This window comes from Monomorium pharaonis, chromosome 2, assembly GCF_013373865.1.
Source record: "Monomorium pharaonis isolate MP-MQ-018 chromosome 2, ASM1337386v2, whole genome shotgun sequence".
Lineage (NCBI taxonomy): Eukaryota > Metazoa > Arthropoda > Insecta > Hymenoptera > Formicidae > Monomorium > Monomorium pharaonis.
In genome coordinates this window covers 6425645-6453067 of record NC_050468.1, presented here as the reverse complement: position 1 = coordinate 6453067, position 27423 = coordinate 6425645, and the positions used below count along the sequence as shown (strand labels likewise).

General features: G+C 38.8%; 1 protein-coding gene across 8 annotated transcripts in view; it reads left to right on the top strand.

Annotated features, from left to right (window-relative positions):
* The window catches only part of LOC105830824 (histamine H2 receptor), a 172653-nt gene that overhangs the window by 25394 nt on the left and 119836 nt on the right, over positions 1-27423 (top strand). For 7 of the 8 annotated variants that reach the window (XM_036282980.1, XM_036282979.1, XM_036282978.1 and 4 more), the window contains one exon: positions 305-348. The exons of the other annotated variant lie outside the window; for it this stretch is intronic. The gene's annotated coding sequence lies outside the window, so the exon portion shown is untranslated. The remainder of the gene's footprint in view (positions 1-304; positions 349-27423) is intronic. 8 annotated transcript variants of the gene reach the window in all.

The window sequence follows — 27423 nt, the reverse complement described above, 5'->3', positions numbered from 1 at the left end:
AGGGGTGCTTAGGAACGAATTATTATCGGACAGTGTACACGAGAGATATAAAACATTATTCAGGTGAATTAATTAATATAAATAAAATTAATTATTTTAATTGCACTCTTCTGATTTTTATTTTCAACAAATTTATCGGTTATTATAATTAATATCTTTAACGATCTTATATTTAATTAGAATTGTGCCTCTACTGCTTTCGTTTAGTTACTCTGTTTGAAAAAATTAATGTGAATAATTATTTTTGAAAATAATAATTATTGTGAACGCTCTTGTAATCTCTGGATACATTTGTAATTTACAGATTAAAGAAGTTGCACTACAAATCGGATGCTGCGCATCGTATAGGTGAGTCAAGATGCTTTTAATCTTGAAGCAATGAACTTATGACATAAATTCACGTAAAAACATGAAAGTTTTATAATTAATTAATAATTCTTTATTCACTTCAACATTCATGAAAGTTTTATATTAATATAATATAATATTTTATGAGTTTATTGCTTTTTTTTTAAACAAAAAGAGGGTTAGGATTTAATCGATCGTCCAACAATTTATTGCGCATATGTAACGTTCATAAAAAATTTTCTATTGATACATTTTGTCTTATAATACATTTATTAAATATGAGCCTGAACGGGTAATCATATAATTTATTTGTATGGATATCTACGGTAACTATACGTCGTTTGTTGTAAAGGATAATCCTCTATTTTACATAGCTGTTTTCTAGATTTATTTATATTTTTAAAATTCAATTTTGTTCTTTCTTTATATTATGGAAAATTTTTTTCTTTGGTATTTTAATGTCTAACATCGTATTAATTAGAATATTTTAATGGAAACAAATGACATTTGTCCAAAATTTAGTTTTATGTAATATAATTTGTTTTGTCTTTTGTTAATTACATCTTTTAGTTCTTTAAAATTAAAGTTATTCAGATTAGATCCGTTTTTATTTTTTATTATTTTGAACCTATTTCAGATTTAAACCAATGGTTTGTTTTAAGACAATTAGCTAAAAAAAATTAGAAAGTCGCGCAAAAAATGCGCAAACCCCTGATTATAGTCGCAAATTATTTTAGAAACATGTAGGAACAGAGTCCTAAAATTTTTAAGTTCGTCCTTTTCTTTTTTTAAGAAAATATGGTTACTCTATGAATATCTGCATATATGCGATTATGAATAAACTAATTTTTTTGATTAAAAAATTATATATTTCTAATTCTACAAATGAAATAATCTTTACAATAATTACATTTTCTATTTAATCGGTGTGTACTCTCTTGCTCCTCGCGAGGAAAGGAAAGAGAGAGAGAGAGAGAGAGAGAGAGAGACGATCGGAGACGGCTCTTACGTAAGGGAAGTAATCTCCACGCAAGTTATCTGAAGCTCGAGTTTATTTTCGCTTGGTACGGTAAAACTACGAATTATCATATTCCGTTTTACCGGGTCGGAAATGCAAGCGCGTTTTTAATTCAATTGGTGGCTCGAGAAACGTATTTCGCCCGGCCGACGCGCGGCGACGAGATCGGGCGGGCATGATACGCGCGACGTTGTGAGTGCGCCCCGTTATTAAATCACGGCGACGTGTGTACATCGCGCGGCCGCGTTATAGCAAACGCACGCCGCATATACACGCCTCGTGTGGCGTCCCGACGATTGATAGATACCGCCGTCGCGTCGTTCGATATTTCAAAAGCGCATTGTTCAGCAGCGGACTTTGTCTACGGGCGTCGCAATAGGCGGCTTCCCCATGCCAGTTATCGTCGCATCGTCGTCGACGGCATGCATAATTCCCGCGCGTTGCACGTAGAATGCCCCGCGTGAGATTAAACCTTGCGAAATGGGTTATTGTGCATCCGCACACGTGGCGCAAGTGCTTAAATAGTCATTGCCGGCGCCGCTGCTGCGCTGCGTATACGCGATTGCTGCATGGCGCCCGAGCGAATGTACGAGACCAATTCTCTCTCCGGTCTTTCGGCGAATCGCCGTTGCCGTAGCGCAAGTTATTATCTTTCATTATGTGCCCATCCCTCTCCCCTCGATCGCCCTCTCCCCCACGTCCTCTATCTATTTGACTGCATCTTAATTTCTGGACTTTGCATAATGCCCTGCTAATCTGTAATTTAGTAATTTATTTCGTGTAAAAAGAAAACGCTCGCACCCCTATGTGATTTCTATCTCGGCTACACTTGTGTAGCTGTAGTAATTTGAAATTTATATTTAGCTCAGGTGCGACGATTGTTATTGAATTTTACATTGAGAGAGAGAGAGAGAGAGAGAGGGGGGGGGGAGGGAGAAGCACGCCGCGCTTGCACACGCGATAATGACGTAAAGATCACCACCGATTTTCTGACCCCGCCGACGAGGACTCTGCTGCGTGTAATTTCGCTGGGGCGAATTTCCTTGTGCGCGCAGACGTTTAAAATATGCGTCAGGCAGTACGAACTCAATTTACCGTCGGTACATATACCGAATGAACTTCCCTATCAGACCGGAGAAGGGAGCTCAGCGGAAATCGTTGCCAAGAAAAATAGTAAGAGCCATTCACTTCGCCGCGTAATGGAGTTAAAGGATTTAGAATTTGGCACGCGCGGGTGGATCGGATCGGCGGCGGTGGTGGTGTTGGCGGTGTCCCGGTCGAAAAAGCATCTTAACCCACGGATTACCGAATCTCGTACATACCACTCGTAGAATGGATCATTGAACGTCGGTCGAACGATAAAATCCGCCATAAAGGCCGTCAGGTCGCTAATTGTCTCGAAGACCGTTGAGGAAAGCCGTTGAGAAAAAAAAGAAGATAACATCGTCGAGAGAGATTGAGAGAGAGATAGAGAAAGGGAGGAGAGAGAAGAGAGAAGAGAGAGAGAGAGAGAGAGAGAGAGAGAGAGAGAGAGAGAGAGAGTAGAGAGAATAGAGAGACTATCGAGAGAGCTCTGTAGCCTATAAATAGTATCGAGAGATAGACAGCGCTCTATCGTATCTCTGCGCGATAGCTTCAGAGAGAGAGAGAGAGAGAGAGAGCATTTCGAGTTCTTGGAATGCTTGCACCTGTCGGCACCTGTTTTTAATTGGATCCTTGTAAGAGATAGAGAGATCGAACGGCTCGACAACGATTTCAGGCGTAAAGTCCTATTGCGATCAAGTTTTCAATTTCGCCTCTCGTCGTCCCTCACGCACGTGTTATTGCCTGAGTGTTTCTTTTTATGGCATAATACAGGTACGATCGCGTGATCGGAGTTTTGTTGCGAAATAAATCCCGCTCTCGATTATATCGGTGCCATTATAGTACCAATTGGTAAGACGATAAGCACAGGTTATTTTTGTCAAGTATACATTCTTGTAACCTTTTGTTGTAAAATAAAATTTCGTGCTTTTTCGAGTCGGGAGAATTTAGCGCTTGATTTCATTGACGAGCGGTTAATTTATTTTATAAGAGAAATCAATGTATATTTTATTGTCTTTTTTTTACAATGAAACGAAATCGAGAATAGAAATAATTTTTTAGGCACTTGTTTATTCCGATTATTAAAGTAACAGTAAATTAAAGAGAAATTTTAAATAGATAACTACGTTCTTAATTATCTGCTATTCGACATTTTTGAAGATGTATGTATCTTATTTTGCACTTAGAATTAAATTTTCTAATGTATGATCATCCTTAAGTGTATCCGCAGCTAGCAGTATTAGCATATGAATTTTCATGAGTTTAATATTCATGGACGCTGTTTGTTTTATGGCAGTTATGTATTATATATGGAGGGGGAATCAAAACAAGTTGTTTAATAACAAAAGCAAATACGGTCAGTTATACGAGCCAGCTGTATCGTACGTAGATATTTGCTGTAACGTATGTTTTTCTAAAAAATTTAAAGATAATTCCCTTTTCTGCGATTTCTCAAAATCGATTGTATGAATAATCTTACGGATTGCACGGCTTACAAACTTTCGATATTAAACATCTTGGTGAATAAGACTTACAATACAGAAAAGCCGGTAATTGAGCAAAGCATAATTTCGTTGTTTATTTTGAGCTTGAAACAGATAAATCTTTAAAAAGTTTTAAAACAGCACTGTGCGTAAATTATATAATCGACAAAGTAAATTATCGTATAATAGATTTAAGTTTTTTCCATAAAACAATTATTCTACATACATTTCTAAAACTTGATATACCTTTTCCAAAGTAATATATCTGCAATCATAACTGACTTTAATAATCCATGACTGTTGAAATGTTTATACAAGTGATCCTTTAAATGTTTTAGAAAAAGACATAGTCCGTTCGATTATCGGCTGCAATTAGCACGGTGATCTGCGCGTCTCTCCCGCAGTATGTATAATTTGACTGGACGAAATTTGCGCGATCAGGGAATGCCTCCGCTAGTTAGTGGCGCGCGTAGTGATTGTTTGCGACGCGCCGAAAATTTACTCATCTCCATACGCGCGCGATCAGGCTCCGGCGTGATTCGCCGGCATTCATGAACCAGCAATTTTATCGACAAACACCGGACGACGTTCAAATACATATTTAATGCCCGCGTCTGCGCGCGCTCACTTGTGTGCGTGCGTGTGTGCGTAAACATGATTTTGCGCATCGAATACGGGCCGCGCGGTTTGCACAGCTGATGGATCAATACAGGACATTACCGCGACGAGTAATAAGTTGCCAATACCTGATTCATCACCGTCAATACCGTCGGAGTACATCGCGATAATTAGCCGGTAATCCTTGAGCGTTCGATAACCGTACGCCCCTGATGATGCGCTACGCGCGTGACAGCGCCGCGCCGTGAACGTGCGCGCGCGTGAACGCTTCTGGTAAATGGTAATTACCGTCCGGGGTGATAACTTTGAAGATACCCGATTAATGCCGGTTCCGTGGTTTAGCATAAGCTAAGATTATAGGAGACAGCCCGTGTTATCGAAGTCAATATCGTCAGGCTAGCTCGGATTGGGGGAGCGCGTAGCGCGATGCACGATGATGATAGTCCTCGGAATGGCACGACGGTGATAAGCCGTAATTGCAGCCTCTGCAGAAAGCGGAGCGCCTGCCCCGTAAATATATTATTGCGCCGTATAATGCTATACATTTCGTTTATCGGGAGCCCGGGTCTTTGGAAAGAAAAAAATTATATCATCATCTTATCCCGCGAACTTTGCGATATCCGATATTAAAAATAACTACTTTCATAGTCTGTCGCAATAACTCGCGTTGAATATCCATTTTACGTGATCCCAAGTCTATACCTCTTTTGTATGTAATCTGCGTTTATTGCATTATTTCGCCTTCCCCATAAAATAGACAAATGGCGAGGTACAGTCATCGCTATTTATTATTTACACGCTTTAGGTTACCAGATAATTTCGCTATTCTACACGTGAGGTACGGCGTAGACGACCGGCGCTAGGGTTTTGGCCCTTATGAAATATAAACCATCGTACCGCACGATCGTTTGCGGCATCGTGCGCAACCCTCGAAATGCATCAAGACTGCGAGTGCTAAAGCTCGCTCACTCTCTCTCACTCTCTCTCCCTCTCTCTCTCTTTCACCGCACTCCCGCGTAGTATTTCATCATCGTAGGTTCCGCGGTGTCGTCGCGGCCTTCCCGTCTGTATATTCCTCTCTTGCAACAACTATATAACGAAATAAAGTCCATCGATACGGTCGGTGCGCAGCGGCCCTGGCCGTTTTCGCGATTATGATCCGGGAAAAGTTCACCGTGTGACACCCAGAGTGACTCACCGGCGCGCAATATTGCGGTAATAAAGACATTTGGCGGATATCCAACTGCGTGTATGGGATTTTACTCCACTGTAAACAGTCGTTTCGCGAAGACGGACGGCGAAACTTTGTACGTGTATACTCTTCGCGGATTTGACGAACTCTCCGTATGCGGGGGGGTGGTGGTGGTGGTGGTGGTGGTGGCCTCCTCCGCCTCGCATGAGAACGCACGCTGCACGCGTTTCAGATTCTTCCACACACCGCGCGCTTCTCCCTCGTTGTCGAGGATGCCGCCGCCGCCGCCACCACTCGCTAGTTTGAAAGAACTCCGTTTTTCCTTCTTTTTTTCCCCTCCTCCCCTCACCCCCTTCGCCGCAACCGCGATCTCGCTCATCGCATACGAATCGCATTACAGCCGCCTACTTCCCGACGATGTCGGGGTACGACGCGGCTCTCTCCCTCGATATTGCGTGCACGACGTATCCGTATCGGGTGAAATCACCGCAACGCGTACGTATATACCCGCGACGTCGATAAAACTCGTACGCGAAACGCATACGCACACTTACTCGAATCATTGACTCACGCGCGACCGATCCGCGCGATGTCACGGTCGCGCGCGGGGGGCTTGACGACGAGCCACCACCATCCCTCGTTATACTACTTGGTCGTACTTGTTCCCGGAATCGTTCGGATATTGCACAACCGACACACAACGCATGCATATTCAAACGAGAGCAGCGTTGGTTTTCATCGCATAGCGTTGGAGGACTCTTGTTATACGCATCGCGATTTCGCACAGGCTAATGCATTCATGCACGTAGCTATCCAAGTCGCGATTCCGAATCGGTAAACACCGCGCGCGCACGGTGCGGCGATGCGACATTATTGGAATCACCGTGTTTTCCCTACCTCTATACGCCCCTAACCCTCTGCCGCGCTCGCGGTTCTCCTTTTTTTTTTCCTCCTCCTTCTCGCAACTCTATGGTTTTCCCCACCCTCGACCCTTTTTTTCGTACGATTACGACACGTTTCGCACGCCGTTGTGCCGAGCTCGAAAATTTTTAATCTCGCCGACCGGAGCGCACTGCCCGGAAATTAAAATGCGTCCACTTCGTTAGGTAAATTTTTAATATGCGCAAGTAGTGCGCGCGCCCGCACCTGCGTTCTATGCGTGCACCCCTGTGGAAATCCGCACGTAAAGTACGCAAAAGCGCGATACAATAAAAATCACAAGGCGCAAGGCGAAATTGCGAAAAATCCATACGAGGGCGCAATTATGGCCCGCTGTCGGCATGCTGTCCGATACGGCCTTAATTTTTTTTTTTTTACGGAGACGAATATTGTGTTTTATCGCGCTACTTCGACCCCTATACCGCGGAGTTGAGTCCCATTCGCGCCACATTAAGTTTTAATGACATATACTTTTTAACGAATTTGGGCGTTATTCGTTAGAGGAATTTTTAGAGAAAGCCATCATTTGTGTGGCAACTTTTTAATTACGAAACACTTTTATAAATATTCATCAAACTAACATTTCGCTACGGGTCTCTCTTATTGTCCGTTCGCACCTTTAAAACCCTTTATAAAAGTGTAATACTATTATAAAATGGGCAATATTAAATTGGCCAATAATGATTACTTATTTCGAGTATTAAAAGTAACAGCTAACAGCAATACTTTTAATACTTTAAACAAGTGTTGATTACTGGCCAATTTAATAGCGGACCGGTAAGTATTACCTTTTTATAAGGGGCCTTAATTCGTCGAAAATTTCTACTTGTTTTTTAATCGGAGATAATTGTGAAATTAGAAAATTGGAACATTTACATTTTCTCGATGCAAGATACATATTCTGTTCATTTTAAAATTTACGTAAGCGAATATAATTCGCTGTTCCCCGTTGCGCGACGCAAAAATTCACCGTGGAACTTACCACGCGAAAATATCTCATAATACGAACGTCGGAGGAATGACTATATGTATAATGTAAAGGTTCGCGGCGCTCTCTTTATTTCGTAAAAACGTACGTTCTCATTATCTAATTTCCACCTCTCATTAGTCGGCGGGAGTTTTTTGTATGCCACGCCCTTCCCTTCGGATGCACTTTTGCAAACGTATCACCTGGCCATTTTTCCCCCCGGGGCTATATGGACCGTTCCGGTATGCCGGGACAATGTCGTCTGCATATGCCGGCCAAACTTCGACAAAAGAGCCAAAGGGTGCCACGTTGTCGAACACCACGTGTCTCAGCGCAGCCGACGAAGGTCAACTTACAGGCCCTACTTTCACTTAGAGAGCGCGACCGAATTAAAATCGATACGAAAGTCACTCGCCTTCCCTTTCTTTTATTATATAGATCATATAGTATGGTAATAAATTAAAAATTTATGAATTCTTCTCGTTATAGATAGGAAGAACTCGATAGGCATGTATTTCCTTTCCTCGTGAATTCATGAAACTCAAATGTATTTTGTACGTGTATTAGAGAATTACGAGATTGAATCGAAATGGCATGTATTTATGCATCGATCTTATTTTTTACGCAAACAAAATTTTTATTTATTTATGCGCATCATAAAGCATGACTATTGCATTAAAAATTATAAGATTATTATCATTATTACGAGTAATGTTTAGGTATAAATGTATTTACTTTATTATTGTCACTTAACTAGAAATTAAAACAACTTTATTTATCGGAAAAAAAAGCTACTTCCAGTTTACGCTTTTAAAGATTAAGCTATTCACCTGGCGCTAATAGAATTTCAGTTTCTAATGAATTCATGTGTATCGAAAATAAAGAGAATAGTTATATTTATCAAGAGAGAAAATTGGCGTTTACATCTCTGTCCAATTGATTTAATTTAACAGATGCAAAACATATTCATTTGTAGGAAGAAAAAGAGCGAACGATATTATACTTTACAATATCGGATGTTATTTTAATGTCAGCCCGAGCGAATATATCTCGCAATCACATTCCGCAAACACAGGAACCTTCTACACACTTGTCGCGAAGAAATCGAATCGTATCGTGTATCTGGGAGACTGATTGCGCGTGACGTAGCTTTAAGCATTACGGTAACGCGATATTTTGCGTATTCCCGCGCGCATACGCGCGCACCGAGGATATTTTATTCATATCCTTACGAGTCTCTCTTTCTCTCTCCCTGTCTCTCTCTTTCTTTCTCTCGGAACGCACACGTATTCGGCGAATATTTCAGCCGTGACACAAAGGTATCCGAATTCGCGGATGTAGAAAACGTCCCGATCGCGGCGCTCATGCATGTATTCATGCACGGTCGCGCGCGCGAGTATCTTTAGAAGATGCACGCGCGTGGTCCGTATTCTCATGCGGTACCCGCTACTACCCATATACATATATATATATATATATATATATATATATATATATATATATGTATATATATATATATGTAGCTAGCCGAGACTTTCGTGCGTTATGCCTGCCCCTCGATCAGGCAGGTGGACGTCGCCTAGAAATTCGTTAAGGGGGACTTGAGACGCTGCTCCCGTTTATGCTTGGACAAGTCCGCTAAGGGAACGGGAGAGGGATAAGTCTCCCTTTATGCCTCGTCCGTGGCGTAAGAATTTCAAATGCAGCGAAACGGCGCGCGTAACGACGGCATAACGAATCAAGAGGCTATCCGAACCATATCTCTTCATTTGGGTTAGATTTGCGATCGGCTTAACGGCCGTTGGTTTGTACGAGAGAGCGCGCATTCCCCGGATTGCTGCATTTTATATTCTTGCGCCATAATCCTCGGTTTTCTACAGTTGCGGTTTTCTTCGTCCGCAGTGAAGGCAAGTGGCATACTTGGCGGTCCTCTGAACGGCGATCTAATTCCTAACGGCCAATTTCGCTTATAGACCGTGTCGACTTCTTCTCTGGGCTTTGCCGAACTCAATTTCGCAAATGTCGTTTGCGGAAATCGCCACGTAATGCTGCGCGACGTCGGCATCTAAGAATGCTTAAGATAATTTGATATTATCCAAGTGTCTCGACATTAAATCTTGAAATTAATATGTCATGTTGTTAATAATATTCTCATATATTAAATGTTTCATATTTAATTAATTAAATCTATAATGTAGAGGAGAGTTGCCAAATGCCACAATTATTTTTGGTTATATTTCGCATTTAATATTATTTGGGATGCAAATAAACGTTGGAAATTGTAGTTTGATATTTAAAGGCACTTATTATTATATATTAAACTTTTCAATAATAACAAACTAATGTGTTGTAAGCTCTTCTGTAATACGCTACAAAAGGTATGATTTAGGAAACCGGTTGCTTAAATTGTGCCTCCTTTAAAAGTATTAAATAAAAGTAACTAAAAATGTAAGATTAATAAAATAAATCATTAACTAAATAAAGTACAGTTTATTTAGCATTTATTGAACAAAAGGTTTAAATGTTTAAAAATTTATCGCGACTCGATGACGGTTCTCTTGCCAAGAAGCTTGAGCTTTGATCGTGTAAAATAAAGCATAATAGTATTCATTATGTCACGTAGCCCAAAAATGAGAGCGTATGAATGTATAATTTCTAAATCTTACCGAAATAATATAGAAATCCTTGTGGTGGTACGATTTAGGAAACTTGTTAAATTTTATAAAAATATTGATGTAATTTTTACAATAATTGTAAATATATATGTGCCATAAATGTAAAATATATATTTTACAATAAATCTTATTTTAGAAAAACTTAAAAATTCATTATAAATACATAATTTAAAAATTTACTACATGTTTACATTATTATCAGCTGCATTAATTGATCAAAAATTTATATCAGTTGTATCTGATTTTCTAAAATGGTGCACAAATAAGATGCAATCAGTGAATTTTTGTCTATATTACTCACTTTTCACTTACTTTATATTTTATGGTTACTAAATGTTGCTTATATTAAGTAAAACTGTAAAATATTGAAAAGATACTCTCCTCTATATTTGTATAATACAAGGCAGTACGCCAAGGCAGATATTTTGAGCCACTCAAGTAAACGAAATTAATCGCACATAGATTTCAACAATCCGTAAATATCTCACATCCTTGACATTTATACGTCGGATATATTTCACACGCTTCAACGTATCGCGGAAATTACCATTTGTTTTACACCTGGGGGGCGAATGACCGCGTATGCGTGAAATTTGAATCGGTTTGCAATGACTCGTAGAAATGTCGCCTCCATCAGTATAGACGGAAATTGATAATATGTAAAAAATATCTTCCATATTTTATTTTCATTCTGTTTTCAGATATCAGAAACACTCGCTTAAGAGTTTTATTACGATAATATGGCTTGTGTTATACAAAAAAATTAAATAAAAAGAATTTAATCGATATGAAAATATCTTTCATACATGTGTGAATGCTGAAGAAATGCGAACAGGAAAACGCTTTATGAAAAAAATAAAAGTCTCATTTAATTTAATTATTTATTTAATCATTATTTTATTTGCTGTTATTGCCATGTTTTATTATGTTATTTATTAATAGTCTCGATTGATACAATAAAGATTATTATAATTGCTTTTGTTGTTTTCTTACGTATTTAATTTTATTAATCTGTTTTTATTACTTGCTTATTTATGTCTTTTTTACTTTATTGGAAATATAAATATCCGCGTGGAAACGAAAACGTTTGAGAGACAATGAAAGAGATTGCAAACAAAATAATAACTTGTTTTAGATAATTTTTTATTTTATTTTAATGTATTCGCAGCTATTTCTTTATTTCGCTTTGTTCGTATTTCGGTAATTTAAGAAAATCAACAATCGTTCAGTCTTCTAGACATCAACAACGATAAATCATAAAAATGTGTCTTATCTTTTGTCTTACCTTTCTAATTGGCGGCTTCTGCCCGCGATCATTAATTATCTCATTCCATTACTGCGCTTGATTGCTTGGCTGAAATATTTTCACCTGGAGCCACATTAATTCATCATCCGCGTTAAATAATAAGAATGTAGCGAAAACTGCCATTAGACCGTGTGCTCTCCGAAACCACAGTAATTTGCTATTTGTTGTACAGCCCGAAACGTACATCTCGTTACTAAATGTGAAACATACAAAAGAAAACTAAGACTAAAAAACGATTATTTAACGATTAGCGTAAAACGATTTTTAACCCTTGTATAATACATGTAATTTATATATGTATATATATGAGAGAGTGTAAAGAGAAAATAAATTTAAAATTATAATTTACGCAATAATAAATATGTGAAAAAGGGATATTAAATAATGTGACAAAAGATTAAAAACTCTTTATCTTTGATGTGGGCTATTTAGGAAACATTCTGTGGATCGTAATACATCGTGCTAATTAAGTGACAGAAATCTGTTTTGATACAGATGTAATTAAATGCAAATCGTATCATAATCTCGGAAAGTTCCTCCAACAATTACGTGACAATAATTCATAGCTTCAATATGGCTCGAGGAGAGTTTGAGATTACAGGTTTACGTTGACGATTAAAATTCCGAGTTTGACAAACAATTCAGCTTCACACTGGCAAAATTTAGTCATTGTTTACTCATGTATTCTTGTCGCCGATTATAGCGATAAATGCAACTGTTCGTGGCCATTGTCCGATCCTATCGAGCGCACACAAATAAACCAACACGCGAAGAGAACTACGTTGACAGATTGCCGATTAATTACATCGTTCAAGGGTAAATCCGCCTTCTTTCCGCACCCCATTCCGGCTCACCCCTTTGCGTACTGCCTCGATGGCAGCAAGTCGATAAACACACCCGCTACTCGCGTGCATTCGGCGATGGATTAATGACCGCTGCAACGGCTGCGCCGCTTATAAATCATGCTTACCGTGCCGTCTGCGACGATCGGTGGAATTCGAGGTAAAAGAGGTAAAGAAATTCCTTCGAAAGTTACATCAAAAATTAACTTTATTCTTATCAACGAACCTTGGTTTTATAATGAACTTTCTCGACATAAAGTTTTTTGCATCTAATTATCGGATGTAGTATGTAATATCAGATCGTACATTATACTTTGACTTTATCGATTTCCGATTACGTAGTCGATATAAAAACGTAATTACAATTTTAAATTTTATTAAGTAGAAAATTTAGTAAATTTAATCATGCGAAAAATACTGCACTTATTATATCACAGCAGATTTAATAAACACGTCTATAATTAATATTTTGTATCTTTATACAAAAATTTATATTGCTATATTATACTTTAAATAATTTTTAATTTGTGAATGCAAGTTATAGCGCGAATATTTGTTAGACATAATTGACATAAAATTGTATTTTACCTAAAAAAAAACTTTAATAGAAAATTTTGAAATGTTTATAAAATTTTTCTAGTTGCTCATATAAGAGACGAATATTTCTTATGTAATCTCGGCGGTCTTTGTTACGACAGTGTACAGTATAGGCGTCGTGCTAATTAAGCTTCGCGGGAATCAAAGTAAACAATTGTACGCGAGCATTGCTACGTTTGCAGTGCTCCAGCATAATTAATACACCTGCGCTCGGCGGAACACGTCGTTGTTCGCGGATGACGAGTGCATTCGTCTTTGAATGAAGTTCTAACCAAAATGTTCATATTTCTCATAACGGTTGAATCATTTGTTCCAGACGCTTTATATATGTAATAAGAGCGGTTTCCTTTAATATTTCATTCAGCGTGACACGTGCGTAATATGAATCTCCAGAAGTTTCATCTAGACGGTGCGTCTAAATTACTTCTAATTGTTTGAACTTGACGTACACGTCAGGACGAATAATGTTTCAAATTAGTCGTGTTGAATAATGGAATAATTATAATAAGTATTTTATTTCTGGTAGACATCTATAAAGGAACTTTCACGAAAAGTAATATATTCTCAGATAAGGGAAAGTTGCCGAATGTGTACCACCCAAGTTATTTTTTATATATGTTTCCGAATTGGTTTTCAAATTTAAGAAATTATCATCTAATACATATTTTATAAATAACTTACCAAGAAAAGGAAAATCTAATAATAATTTGATAAATAATAAATAATAATGAAAAGATAAAGAAGTTGAAATAAAACTGATTTGAATTAATTTATATACAACTGACATATTGTTATTTATATCAATTATAAGTTTATTATTGTCAAGTTTTATTATTTATATATGTATATTAATACAATTTATTATCACAGAATTGTCACCACTACAATTAATTTGTGGTGATACCATTTAGTAAACATAATAGATTTTATAAAAACGTTGATTCTCTCAATCTTTATAATAACTGTAAATGTGTATATACGAAGAATATAAAGTATTCTAAAGTATAAACATTCTTTCATGAAAATATAAAAAATGAATAAAGTTGCATGATTACGTTATTATTGACAAAATAAATTGATTCAAAAATTACATCATTTGTACTTTTTTAAAGCGTTGGCGCGTACAAAGTAAATAGTAAAACCTCTGTTAAATTTTTTTATTTACATTAAGAAAAATTGCCATGATCGATACTATAAACCAAGTGTAAACATCTTTTCTAGTGTTTTATACGGGAATAAAAGAAAAATTATTATTTTTTGTGCACAATTATAAATAAATTAATCAAGTAGAAAAAATCAGGATAAAATTTCTAATTCAGTATAATAAAATACATATGAACAGAAATTTGATTTGATTGTGGCGAATAATTAATGGTTGCCCATAAATATAAAATTTATCTTAAATTTTATCATGTTATTTGTGAATTTCTTTTTACGCCAAAGAATATTGATAAGATCAGTCCATAAAATTTTACCCTGCTATCTCTGAAATTTTACTCTACTTTTTATCTTCAGATCGGCTATCCTCGAGTTTCATATCGAGGAAGCATCGTGTTGATCGTGTATTTATACGATAAAGGATATTAAGTATTGCGTTATAGCTTCCGACCGATTAAAGGTGTTCCGTTCAGTGAATTTCAGTAGTAAAGTTGAGTGAATTTTATTTTTACATTGAAAAATATGCGATTATAGGGTCATAAAATAAGTATTCATTGTAAGTATTTATTCAAGTAAAACGATTGTGTATAAATACACTTGTCTAATATTATGTAGGGAAATATGACAAGAAATTTAAAGTTAAATGTCTTGTGAATCTGAATTATTATAAAATCTTTTTTTTTTACTGAATTAATTCAGCCAGTCTAAAAGAACAAGTCTATTGTTGGTTTGAATGGCATATATAATGAATTGTGCATATTAATGTGATACCATTTTTTGTACGAAATTGTATCAGATTGGGAAACAAGTTTTTATAGTGAAGGCATGAAAAACTTTATCGTGGCGTTAGTGAGGTAATTTTTAAGCGTGCTCTTTTTTATTTTTTAGTAAGATGTGATTAGTAATTTTTATTTTTCAATTTTCTAAAATTAAGCAAATTAAAAGACTTTTCCTTTTTCAAGCCAATTACACTCACATTCCTATACATCACGATAATTTTTGACGAATTTTTTATATAAAAATTAACTAATTTTTTTCTCACACTTACATTCTCATTTACTTTATATTGTGAAAGGTCGATTGTTCCAACTTTTTGGTAAACTTACCTATCAGGCAAGTATGTGTTTATCTCTATTTTTTTTTTAATAAGTAAAGACAGACGTATATTTATCTGATAGGTAAGTTTACCAAGAAGTTGGAACAACCGGTTCTAAAAAATATAAAATATTGATAAATTATATAATTTAAACTAATTTAAAACGAGCGATACAGAGTAATTCTTTCCTAATATTAAAATAATATATTTTTAAAGTTGGCTACCTTAGCTACAGGTACTTTATCAATTAGAAACGCAGAGATGTAAAATTATCTAACTAACTGTATAACGTAAGAAATAGTACGTTCTTAAAAAGGAAGGGAAATGTGTTTAAATAATTGACAAGTTTCTGGCAGGAAACTGAAATTCGTTACGTGTCCGAAAAGTATTCTGCCGACCGCGTGTCCGGGAAAGGGCCATCCTATTATGCGCGCACACTACAATTTACTGTTTCTATTCGCCAGGCCTGCACCGAAAGAGCCCCTTGACTGTGTGGCGCCCGGTCGACCGTGTGTCTCGAGACTTCCGTGGAAGGTCGTCGCGTTTCGCTTCGACGGCCGCCTATATACGGCGCGTGGTTCCTTTAAAGATCTTATCTCGCGCCGTGGATGGATAAAAATAAGGACGTCGTCCTAGAGTCAAAGTGCATTATCGTTCGTTTCCGCGCCATGGTTGTCCGCCCGGCGCGGCGCGGCGAGAGGAGAGCCTGGTTGCTGCTGCTGCTGCTGCTGCTGCTGCCGCTTCCGAGAGAGCCACTGACGCGTTGTCGTTCAACCGCGACCTCTCGACGTGGAAACTTCCGTCCCGACGACCCGTATTGAGCGGACTCTAGCTCTTTTGAGTGACTCTCGCGCGAGAGAGGCGGCACGACGACGGATAGGCTGAGTGCGGCACAAAATTCGCGTCCCTACGAGAGGCGCGTTACCCCGGTCGCCTAACGCCGATGTCAAGCGAGAATTTATTGCACCCGCCAAGGAGAGAGTCTCCCCGAGACTTTCTTTCGATTCGAGGAGCCACCGAATCCCTCCGTGCGACCGATTCGCGCGGTGAAAAATAGATCGCCCCCGCGTCTCCTGTTGGAAGTTAAAAAGGCGCTGCCCTCGCCGCGGCGCCTTGGTTTTTGCTTGGCGTTCCGCCCTGGGCGCTTTTCATTTGCTTGTATATTTCAATGTGTCTTTGTAATGCCCCTAATACCGCGCTGCCAGACGTCCATTTGTCGCGTGACCACGCTGTTCGGCTCTGCGACGGTATAATTTCCTATTACTCACCGAGAAAAAAGCTTGTCGACGTGAGACACAACGGATTATCACGGATGGACATTTGTTTCACGTCCTAGATACGCGCGCGTATATATACGTTTCGTACTTTTAGCAGATAATGATATAAATTGAAGGGAATTTATAGATGTACGCAGACGGTCTCTTTTTTAAATCGTACATCACTTTTAATTGCAGTATTTATAGATCTCTGTTTGCCAATGTTGCGCATTCACTCGCAGGCGAAGCGGATGCTAATCTTGCGCTCCCTGTTTGCGTCTCAAATCCGCTTTTGCTGGTAGATGATTTTTTTTTTTTTTTTTTATTATTATTACGAATCCTTGGACATACTCGGGGGGGCATAGCGCAATAGAATTTGTAATGTCGTGTGTTACTCCAACAATACTCAGTCATTACGAATTTTATTGCGACATAAAAATTCTGCATCGGTATATGCATCGGTTCCATGCGTTACGAGGGACCCCGCCTTCCATTATAACATCCGGCGCGCACAATGTGCTTGCTTTTAACGTGAAGAAACGACGACAAACGTAAGATGACAGGTATAACATGCGCTAACATGCAGCACTTAAACTACCTGCCTCGTTCGAGCGGCGGGTTCAATCGACCGCGTTGCGTACTCGACTCAAGTCAAATGCATCATCTCACGCCCACGCGAACCCTCGACACGTGCGACAGGAATACATCTCCCCCGCCTCCTGTCTCCCGTTTCCCCTCGTCCCTCGAGAGGACACAAAAATCCATTGTGTTTTCTAACGAGCGCTATTTCTCGTCAACCGTCCATGGTACCGTGAAATTTACCAGATTAACGCCGTTCGTCGGCAAAAATGAATTTTTTAATGCGCGACCTGGGGCGCACCTCACCCCTCTGCCTGGTGTTTGCAACCCGCGACGCGCGCGCAATCCTTTCGCCGTGAAATGCGTAAAATCCTCGGCATAAAATGTAAATGTGGCTGTAAGCTGGCGTGAAAGAAAGAAAGGCGACGGGTCGCATGAAAATTTTCTGGCTGGTAATAATTGGTAATAAAGGGGATTAGTAGCGAATATCGTAACCCGGAGAAGATATAGGATCGAGGTGAATGGGATCAGAATTACGGTATGGAAATTACGGTTACGCATTAAATGCATTTCTTCTTTCGTTGTTTTTCGTGCACACCGTGCACGTCGCGTTGACCGTGTACGTATTTTTCGTTATTATAGATTACACGCAAATTTATTTTGCGGTACGTACCGGCTCAATTATTTAGTGAGACTTTTTACTTTTGTGATTGCATAATAGTGCGAGTAACAAATTTGTTGGAAATAAAGGAGTTTCATCGTTGCGATTTAAAAGGATTAATTAACGAAGAAAGATATGCAGGCTGGAAAGACGCGCGGAATTTTCTTCATTACAGATGCAAATTAAAAAAAATGTGACAGTTGTTTCCCGCAGATTTTAAAATTAATAATTTTTCAGTTTTAATGTATCGACTTGAAGAATTTTGCTGAATTTACCTTTAGGAAAGTGCAAACATATAATAGTATCACATTTTCTGTATTGTACGTACAAAATATTAAAGAGCGTACAATTTATTAACTAATCAAGTTTTGTATTAAAATCTATTATAGATTTCTCGCACGGAAATATTATCACAGCAAGAATTAACCTTTAAGTTATAAATCATAGTTCATGGTACACGTAATTTCGTGTTTGATAGGTTAATATATAATTCTGAAGATACTTTTTACATTAATCTCCTATCTGCTCGCGTGTTTCGTGTTATATATGACAATATAAGCTGCGGACATTAGGCGACTTCGCGTGCAGCTATTCATTTTCTTGCACGCATCCTGACGTGATACGCCGTACCTTGCCTTCGGCGTGCGTGCGTTCCGGATTATGGATCGACTCGAAACGCTCTCAGGAATCTCGAGTTATTTTATGAGCCGTTAAGATGGGGGTTTTTTCCACTTATGAGATTAAAAGGCCGTCCACGTGCGCGGACGCACAAACGCAGAACGACGGGTAGCTCAGGAAAATTGAATTTGTCCACTTTATCTTTAACGTGTCATAAATTTTAATTTCTTGATATAAATGCATATTTCTTGATACATATGTAGAAATCACTTAGCGGTGACGTGAATCGCTAATGTGACAGTATAATGTAAACCATTGTCTAATTGCAGAGAGTAAGAAATTACATCTACTATAATGATTTACTTAGTGCCTGTTCTTATGTTTAATTTGTGATCCACAGAAGCTAATTTAATATAAGTCTCGACTTAAATATTTTCGTTCTAGCAATGCTAATTAAAGTGCTGCGTGCGGTAGTCAGAAGACTTGCAAGAAAGCTCAGTTTCTTTTCGAAATAATATAAAAATCTGTCGTTATACGCGAGAATAAAAATTCTATAATGTTGAAATAAACCGATTGTAAGTGATATACATTATATATATAGTTGAACAATTTACAATAAACATAACTCTGCTATACTGCGAAAATGATTAATGGCAATGTCTATCCGCAACTCTGCATTTGCAGTACATATGTTGCGAAAAAGCGATATCCTTGTACATGTTCCGTGCATCTTTTCTACCGACTTTATTGATCCGTATTGCGAGAGACACCTTTATTTCCGACTGGTTTGCTATTCATATTTCTACGGAGTTACATGGGATCGTGAAATAAATATATCTGATACAAAATAACTGCACGAGAAATCGTAGAAGGGATGCAATGAACGTTATAGAGCATTATTATGTAACTGCTTTGCAGAGTATGCTTACTTAAATGAACAATTGTATCGTTGTTACATAGAAAATGGGTTATTTTTCCTAATATATTTTAGGAGAAAGTTTTATGAATTTTTTAGAAAGCATTTGTAAATTTTGCGTCATGTTTTACATACCGTAACGAACAGATAACAGAGAAAAACGGATTTGTTGTAGATTTGTAGTTTTTGCTTTGAGAACGAGCACAAGATATATGTAACGTGAGGTACCGAGCCGTCAAAAAGGATGAAAGTCCGTCGAAAGAGGACGGTTTTCTCCGACATTTGTTCCAACGAATACATATATACGATTCCGTCCCCTTGCTCGTCGTATATCCCGAAGCCAGGGACGCCATTAGTGTACATCAAGGGATCGACTTATTCTCTCTCTTCCTCTTCTCTCTCTCTCTCTCCCTTTCTCTTTCGAGGTTCTTGTCGATAGTCTGAATCACCGAAAGGGGATAGACGGAAGGGGATAGAGTAACGAGTACGCAGTAGTAGGTACTCATCGAATGGACCGGCCGAGCGCGGCTGTGAGGCCGAATGCTCGTTAAAGGCCGCGGGTGCGACGCATGCAGCCTTATCGCTTTCGATCGACGTGGAATCCTCGTTACAACTCTTTCCCTCGCCCTCGTTTTTGCCCCGCGGGCCCTTTTCTGCGTCTCTCCCCTTTCTCCTGCCTCTCCTCCTACTCCTCCTCGCGTCATCCTTCCGTTCGCGGGCGTAACGGCCTAACGATCGCTTCAAGCTCGTTTGAGATGCAGATCTCAAGCCCGGGCATTGTTGTCGCGCTTGCGACGCGACGGGACTACGGCTACCTGTTAGCGCCCCGGCCCACGTATGCGTGCTTGTCACGGGCTAATTAATCGGATGTTCAGTGCACCGCGCCGATAGATAACGAGCGGTCGATGTTATGGTTCATGGAGAACGTAAAAGTCACTTGCGCGCGCGCGCCCCGTATAAGCGGATTAATGCCGCCTGACGGATCATCGGAATCCGTGCACGTAACCTAGGGAAGCTCACGAGCTTCGACCGACGGAGACTGTTGATCTCGTTTGCGATAACATCCGCATAATTAATGTATTTTCTTATATTATGTGGTCGTCTTGATTATACATGATATTATGTTAATTAGGTAGATAAAAGATGTATCAGTGGCTAATTTGTTTTTCTAATTTTATTCGACGAGTACTTTAATTTATCTTTTAATAAAGACTTAATTTTTATTCAAATATTATTAACTTGGAAAATATGTTGAGGTTGTTTCTAAAATTCTCTCCTTATATAAACAATAAAGAAATAACTTCAAATTTTATATCTGATTACACACAATTTTATATCTAGCAAACAGGAAGGAGTGCAAAAATTAATAATATATGTCAAGTGGTGCAGTTGTACATACGCATGGAATGTGTAGATAAACTGCAAGCTGGTTATTAAGTTTTATTAAGTCTTATTAAGATCATAAATTTTCAGTGATTCATGTAGCGAAGAAGAAGTAAATGTTGTAAGTTATGTATAGCACACACACACACACACAGAGAGAGAGAGAGAGAGAGAGAGAGAGAGAGAGAGAGAGAGAAAGAAGAGAGAGAAAGAGAGAGAGAAACCATGTAATATCAAGAGATATGTACAAGGAGAAGGTTGTAATGTTATCTTGATTGCGACTGTTTGTTACGATTAATAGAATATTTGTATTCATTAAGAAACTAATTGAACAGTTCCTTAATGGAAAAACAATTATTTATTGATCTATTATATTTTTGAAACGTAAAGTACTAACGAATATCCAATTAATCGTAACAAACAATGCCAATGTAACAGCACGGTGTATCGCTGCGCCATTTAGAAAACAATAAAGGCGTCAGTTTATTGTTATACGTAATTGAAACATAATCATTTTGTGTTTTTCCATCGAATTAAAACACGCAAAAAGATACCGTTTGTTTCCCGTGTTCCGCGTGACGGTCCGCTGCCAAAAAACTTGGCAATGATACGCACATTACACGCACTCGGCCGAATATACGCGCGGCCATATACATGTGTCGGTCTAGCGTTCAACGACCGATAAATTAAGAGGCTTCCAAGCGTTCCGTCTATTATCAACAATCCAGAGAGCAAAATGATACGCGCACGTAAATCAAAATCTGCATGCGGGCGGGCGTAGCGTGAAATTTTGCGAACGTGACGGCATATGGGGCGGCAGCATATGTGCTCGTACACACGTGTATATCGATCCGCAAGGGCCGGTAACGTCGCGTTATTTATCGCCCAGTGCCATAACGGTCGGATAAATAGCCGGTCCCTGTTAATTACGTTACGTGGGAACGCACTTCGTTCTCTAAGGTAATAACGGTAAAACGCCAACGGGCGGATTAGCATAATGTCACGACGTAAAAGTTAACGCGGTCCGTTAGCCAGCGTTTATGAGCCGGTTAAAGACATTCGGATGGCGCCATTATCGCACTCTATTTGTATTTGTCCTGGCAAATATTTAGGCATAATCGCGCCGTCCTGCTCGCCATCGCCCGCGCGGTTCGTCGGACGTTCGTCCGAGCTTAACATTCGTTTACACGACGTACCGGCAGTGCGTGCACGGAATCTATGTACGCGCTGCACAAAATAATCGCTAATTTTGCGTCCTGGTTTCTGGTTTCGATGTTTCGGCTAATTTAGAGGGAAGAATTTTTTTCTTAACGGTTATATATCTATGTCGAGGCATCCATTATTTTTTAGTTACAAACGTACTTAAGCTGTTTGCAAATTAAATTTTCTAGAAACAGGTAACAAAACTTATCCTTCTCAATTAATTCACAAGAAGCGGAATTAAATTTAATTCAAATTACCATCACATTAAGGCGTAGTCTACAATGAAGATTTAAGCTTTAAGCCATAAGAAATTGGCCAACCACAGTCAATTTTTATAAAAATACTCAATTGTGATTAGTCAATTTCTTATATGGCTAAAGCTTAAGTCTTCATTGTAGACTACACATTAATGTAATTCCGTTTTATTCAAATACAATTAAATTTAATGTAATGGAAGCATCAAATCAAGTATTTAAATACTGAAAAATCGTGATATCTAATTTAAATTGTGAATGAAAAGTGGACTATAAAAGCAAGAATTTTGTTGAATTACAAACGCTGAATTATAAACGAATTTTGATATATTCCCTGCAGACGCGTGAATTTTCACGGATGACACGCAGAAATATTCACGCACCACCAACACCTTGCATTTCTGCACCATAAATCCCTGTGCGCGTGCATGGCTGCAGTTAATTAGCTGAGTTGATTGGTACCTACGGCTAATTACTGATGCACATATGCTAATTAATGCGTAGATGATAGATGATAGTAGTCGTGCATAGAAGTGAAGAGTAATTGGGACCCCTTGCGCGTAAACGTAACGCATTTGAACGAACCTTTCGTGATGCTTTTATCAACGTTTTATCTCCATTTTTTATTCGCAATCGCCCATATGTGTGCATCATTAAAATCCATTATATACAAATTGCAATGTATGTTGTAAATGTAATTTCGACTGTCCGGAATATATATTTTGACATATTTAATATATTTCATAATTTCTGATTTTAATTTATTTACGGAATATAATGTTACACCTTGAACAGACAATATTACATATATAATTTCCAAGTATTAAAAGTTTCACAAATTTCACATATATATATTTTCACGTACGGAAAATATTTTTATCTCTTTTTCTTCATAGGAGCATGCTGATAAACATAAAATATTGACATTCTACTAAGGATACCGCGGAACCATTCTCGTTTTTAAACAAACGGAATGAAACGCACTGCTCGACTGCTCGCATCTTACAAGTACTATTATTAAGCCCTTTATTTTTCTGCGAGATAATAAAGAGTCCGCTTTTCCTCGGCTTAATATACGGTGGAAGCTCGGGAAATCAGGCCGCGCTGCCGGCGGCTTCGTCTCTTGATGGATGTGCGGTGTCGCGTATGGAACTCACGCGGAAATTCAGTCCTGGGGCATCGTGGCGTAGCTGCTGCAGTTTTGCGCGCGATAAATAAGTTATATTACACGTCGTGCGATGTTTTTCATGAATCTTTCATCGACGGTGCGTTACGGTGCGGGGAAACGCGCGTCGATACCTCTCCCGGTTGAATTTATTCACAAGCGGATAAGCCTATCGCCCCCCGCGTATGTGAGACAGTGGAAACTTGCCGCCACTATGCATAACGCAGAGATAATCTTAAAATATGCGTGAGCTCGTAATGTTTTAGCCGGAACAGGCATTGGCTATAATTTTGTGCGAGTGCGTTCGCCCTGTTCATCGTTTAGAACTGGAACACGATAACCGATGATTTCTGACGTCGTTACTTCTATCTTTAATAGTATCGCCAAATGGACAACTTTATGTCAATGATTTCCCTTATCGGGAGCAAACATATTTCAAAGTATCATAATAAACATGTGCAAGTTATTTAAAGGAACGGGAACATTACTGTTAAATCGTCTAAAAAAATTTACAGTTTATAAAAGAATATTGTACTTAGATATTGTACTACTGTTACATGTCAACTAAAATTGATAAAAGAATATTGTTGTCTTACAAAATCGAGAGATTATGTTATTTTTCTCATCGTTACATTTTTATTAGTTGGATAAGTTTTAATATTTGCCAAGGATAGATGTATGGAGCTATGGGCATTTCCCTTTTGGTAATGTTGGGTATTCATATCGCATATTCAGCGTTCAATGTGGCCAAATTGCTAGTCTATGACAGACGAATGCGTTCTGTATATTGATCAAATCAAACAATCATGTTTGATCCGCGTTAGATGCGGTTATCTGTTTCTCATTCCATGATTACGTCCAGTTGATTCTTCATATTAGACGGAATAGACGTTTCAAGCATCAAACATATATACAGGCGTTCAATGTTGTATTTTTCTGAGAGTCTTATGATATCATATATATAAGTTATACGTGCATATATCTGTAAAAATGAAATAAAAGAATGCCTCTTTCAGCGACAAATTTCTCTTGTATATCTCGGCGTGTTCATGAACTTGCGCGCCGCAAATACATTTTTACTCACGTACGTGCGATAAATCTTGATTGAATCTAGAATAAATCGGAGTGGGTCTCTGACAGAATTGGGTTGCATTTTCAATATTTAAATAAAGCGATCGCCGACAAGCAGATAGGAGAAATTCGACAGAGAGTGACGCGCGTTCGTATTAGATACGACGACATTACGTTAATGGTATTACCGTGAGAAGTTTTGCTGCGCCATCGAATGTCGATACCGCATTATAGGGATGGCGGACAGCTTTCTACCACGGCAGACGCAACCTTTGATTTATCTTTGAGCAAAGTCACGAAGATGTCAGTTTTCAGATATTCCAACCGCAATATTGAATCTCGGTTATTTTCAGATAAATACTATGAAAGTAGAGATGCTTCAGATATATTTGTACATTCGTGAGCTAAGTAGTACTACGTATCCTTTGCGCATATAATGATGCTGTACTAATATTTAAAGTGACTTCCTATATAAAAATTTTATATAAACTTTAATGTAAATATATTAGAAATTAATGCATATTTTTTCTATAAAGTCAAATTTTAGTTAAAATTAAAAGTTAGTAACATATCTTATTGAAATACAATAATTTAACGATATATATTTTGATGAAATATTTGAATGTATATGTATACATATACATATACAAAATATCCTTTTATATAGACTTTAATAACTTAATATTAATATAAATTAATTTATATATTTACTATATATATATAGATTTATATTATTTGAAAGAATTTACATTATGTAAATAATATGTATTTTTAGTAAACAGAAAAAAATGTCGCATAAATGAAAGAGTGGAGCGCTGAAAGATTGGCTGTAGTCCATTTAGATAAATGGTTAATATAGTCTGGTATGTACACAGTGTGCCAATGTATCCTTTTCGCTCCGCCAAGCAAAACGTTATATCTCGTAGGAAGTACTGGAAAGGGACTCAATTTGGCTAAATCTTGGCGGGCGGTAAATCTGTGCAAATCCGCTGATACGACGCGGGGACTAAAGGCCGTAAATTCGGGCGCGCCAACCGCGCGACGTACACCGGTGTACCGTAAACGTAAATAATCGTTATCAACGTGCCGCTGTAACAAGGTAATACGACATTAATACCGGAATACTCGACGCGCATTTGGATAGTGCTGATTTTTAATCTGTTCGACTGAAACGGTTTGCACCGCTCCCGAAATGAATAAGTCCCATTTTTATGAGTTCTCATTCAATTCGAGACATATGTACAATCCAGTTGGGTTTTGGAATAAAAATCTGTAAGTTAAATATAAAGCGAAAAAAATGTTTGCCAATTGCCTTTTTCCGACACATGATGTATGGATTCAGATCGCCGATGTTTATTGTAGAACGATATTTTTTTTTTTTTGTTAAATTTAGCGACTATTCTCTTTTCGAGAAAATCTTTTAAAAATTTTACTCGATTATTTATTACAAACTTGTTATTTACATTTAAATGCGTTCCTTCACTGTTAAATATTAAATCCATAATGTTTATCCTGAAATATGTCTTCGTAATTAAATTTTGAATCAATAGTCTGTATTAAAATTCCGTATGCATATTCCAGATGCATTTTTAATCAAATATAAGTCCATGAAATCGCGGATTGATTTAATTGATTTTAATTGCTCCCAGACCGATTGAAACCGCCACACTCAAACAGGCTATTCATATCTGAATGCACCCCGAGTGTACAACATATGCGATAGGAACAAGATTTTTTTCAACGTGGACGCACTCGACGTAGTACATACAATGCAGCGTTCGCGAGATCAATTCCATTATAGGCCGCGGCGGGTAAATAACACTCACGCATAAAACACATCAGACCGACGCTATGGGATTTGCAGAGTACAGTGCATCGAAATCCCATCGCAAATTGCCGCGCCGATCCTCTCCCTTCCCCCTCCCCCCTTCTCGCTCTCTCTCTCTCTCTCTCTCTCTCTCTCTCTCTCTCTCTCTCTCTCTCTCTCTTCCTCTCTCTCTGTCTCTCGTATCGTGCGCACACGGCAATACGATCAAATCAAGCGCAATCTCCAAATCTGCTAGAGCACTGCCCCGGAGTGCCTATTCGGAGTTAGAGGCCGACGGAACGCGGCTTCGTGCTTATCGCCGATGGAACACGTGGAGTAAAATCCACTGCGTCGCACCGCACGCGCGGGGCAACCCCGTCGGGGTCGCGGAAGAGGGTCGTCGGGGGCCAGGCCGGAGGAGGACGGGGGGGGAGGGAGGGGAGGGGTCGGTCGACGGGCTCTCTCTCCCCGGCGCAAAGCCTCCAATCGATACAGCTTCCCTCCTCGCCGCCGGCGCGTCTTCCCCACGTCGGGGATGCGTCGCGAAGAGAATGAGAGAAAGAGAGAAACAGGAAAAGAGAAAAAGGGACGGATCTACCTGTTAGACTCTCGTCGATCGCATCGAAAACCAATACCGGATACGCGCGCGCGAGACACTCGTATTCCTGCATCGTCGTCGTCGCTGCCGCCGTTGTTATTGTCGTCGTTGTCAGCGTCGTCGTCGTCGTCGTCGTCGTCGTCGTCGTCGTCGTCGTCGTTGCCGGCGGCGATGCAACGTCCTTCCTCTGCTGCGGCCTTCGCAACGGCTTTGTAATTACCGTGCCCCTATCGGCCGAAGGAATCATCCGCACATCGGGAGACGTGTATGCGTATGGCAGCAGCGGCTGCGAGAGAAAGCGTGAATGGACTCCGGTAATGGCCGGAAAGTAATTTGCGACTTTTGTGCGCATTGAAATTTCGCGCTTTTCTCTTCCTCTATGTATTTCGTTCTTTTTTTTTTTTTTTATTTTATTTCGCGCCGGCCATCGACGCTCGTTGGAAAATGCCGAGGCGATTATTGCCACCGCATGAATATCTCTCTCTCTCTCTCTCCCTTCCCCTCACTTTCCATTTGGAAAAATGCGTACTTTTTTTCATTTCGTTTCATTTAAAGCAAAAATCAAACGCTTTGATTAACGGTAATTCGC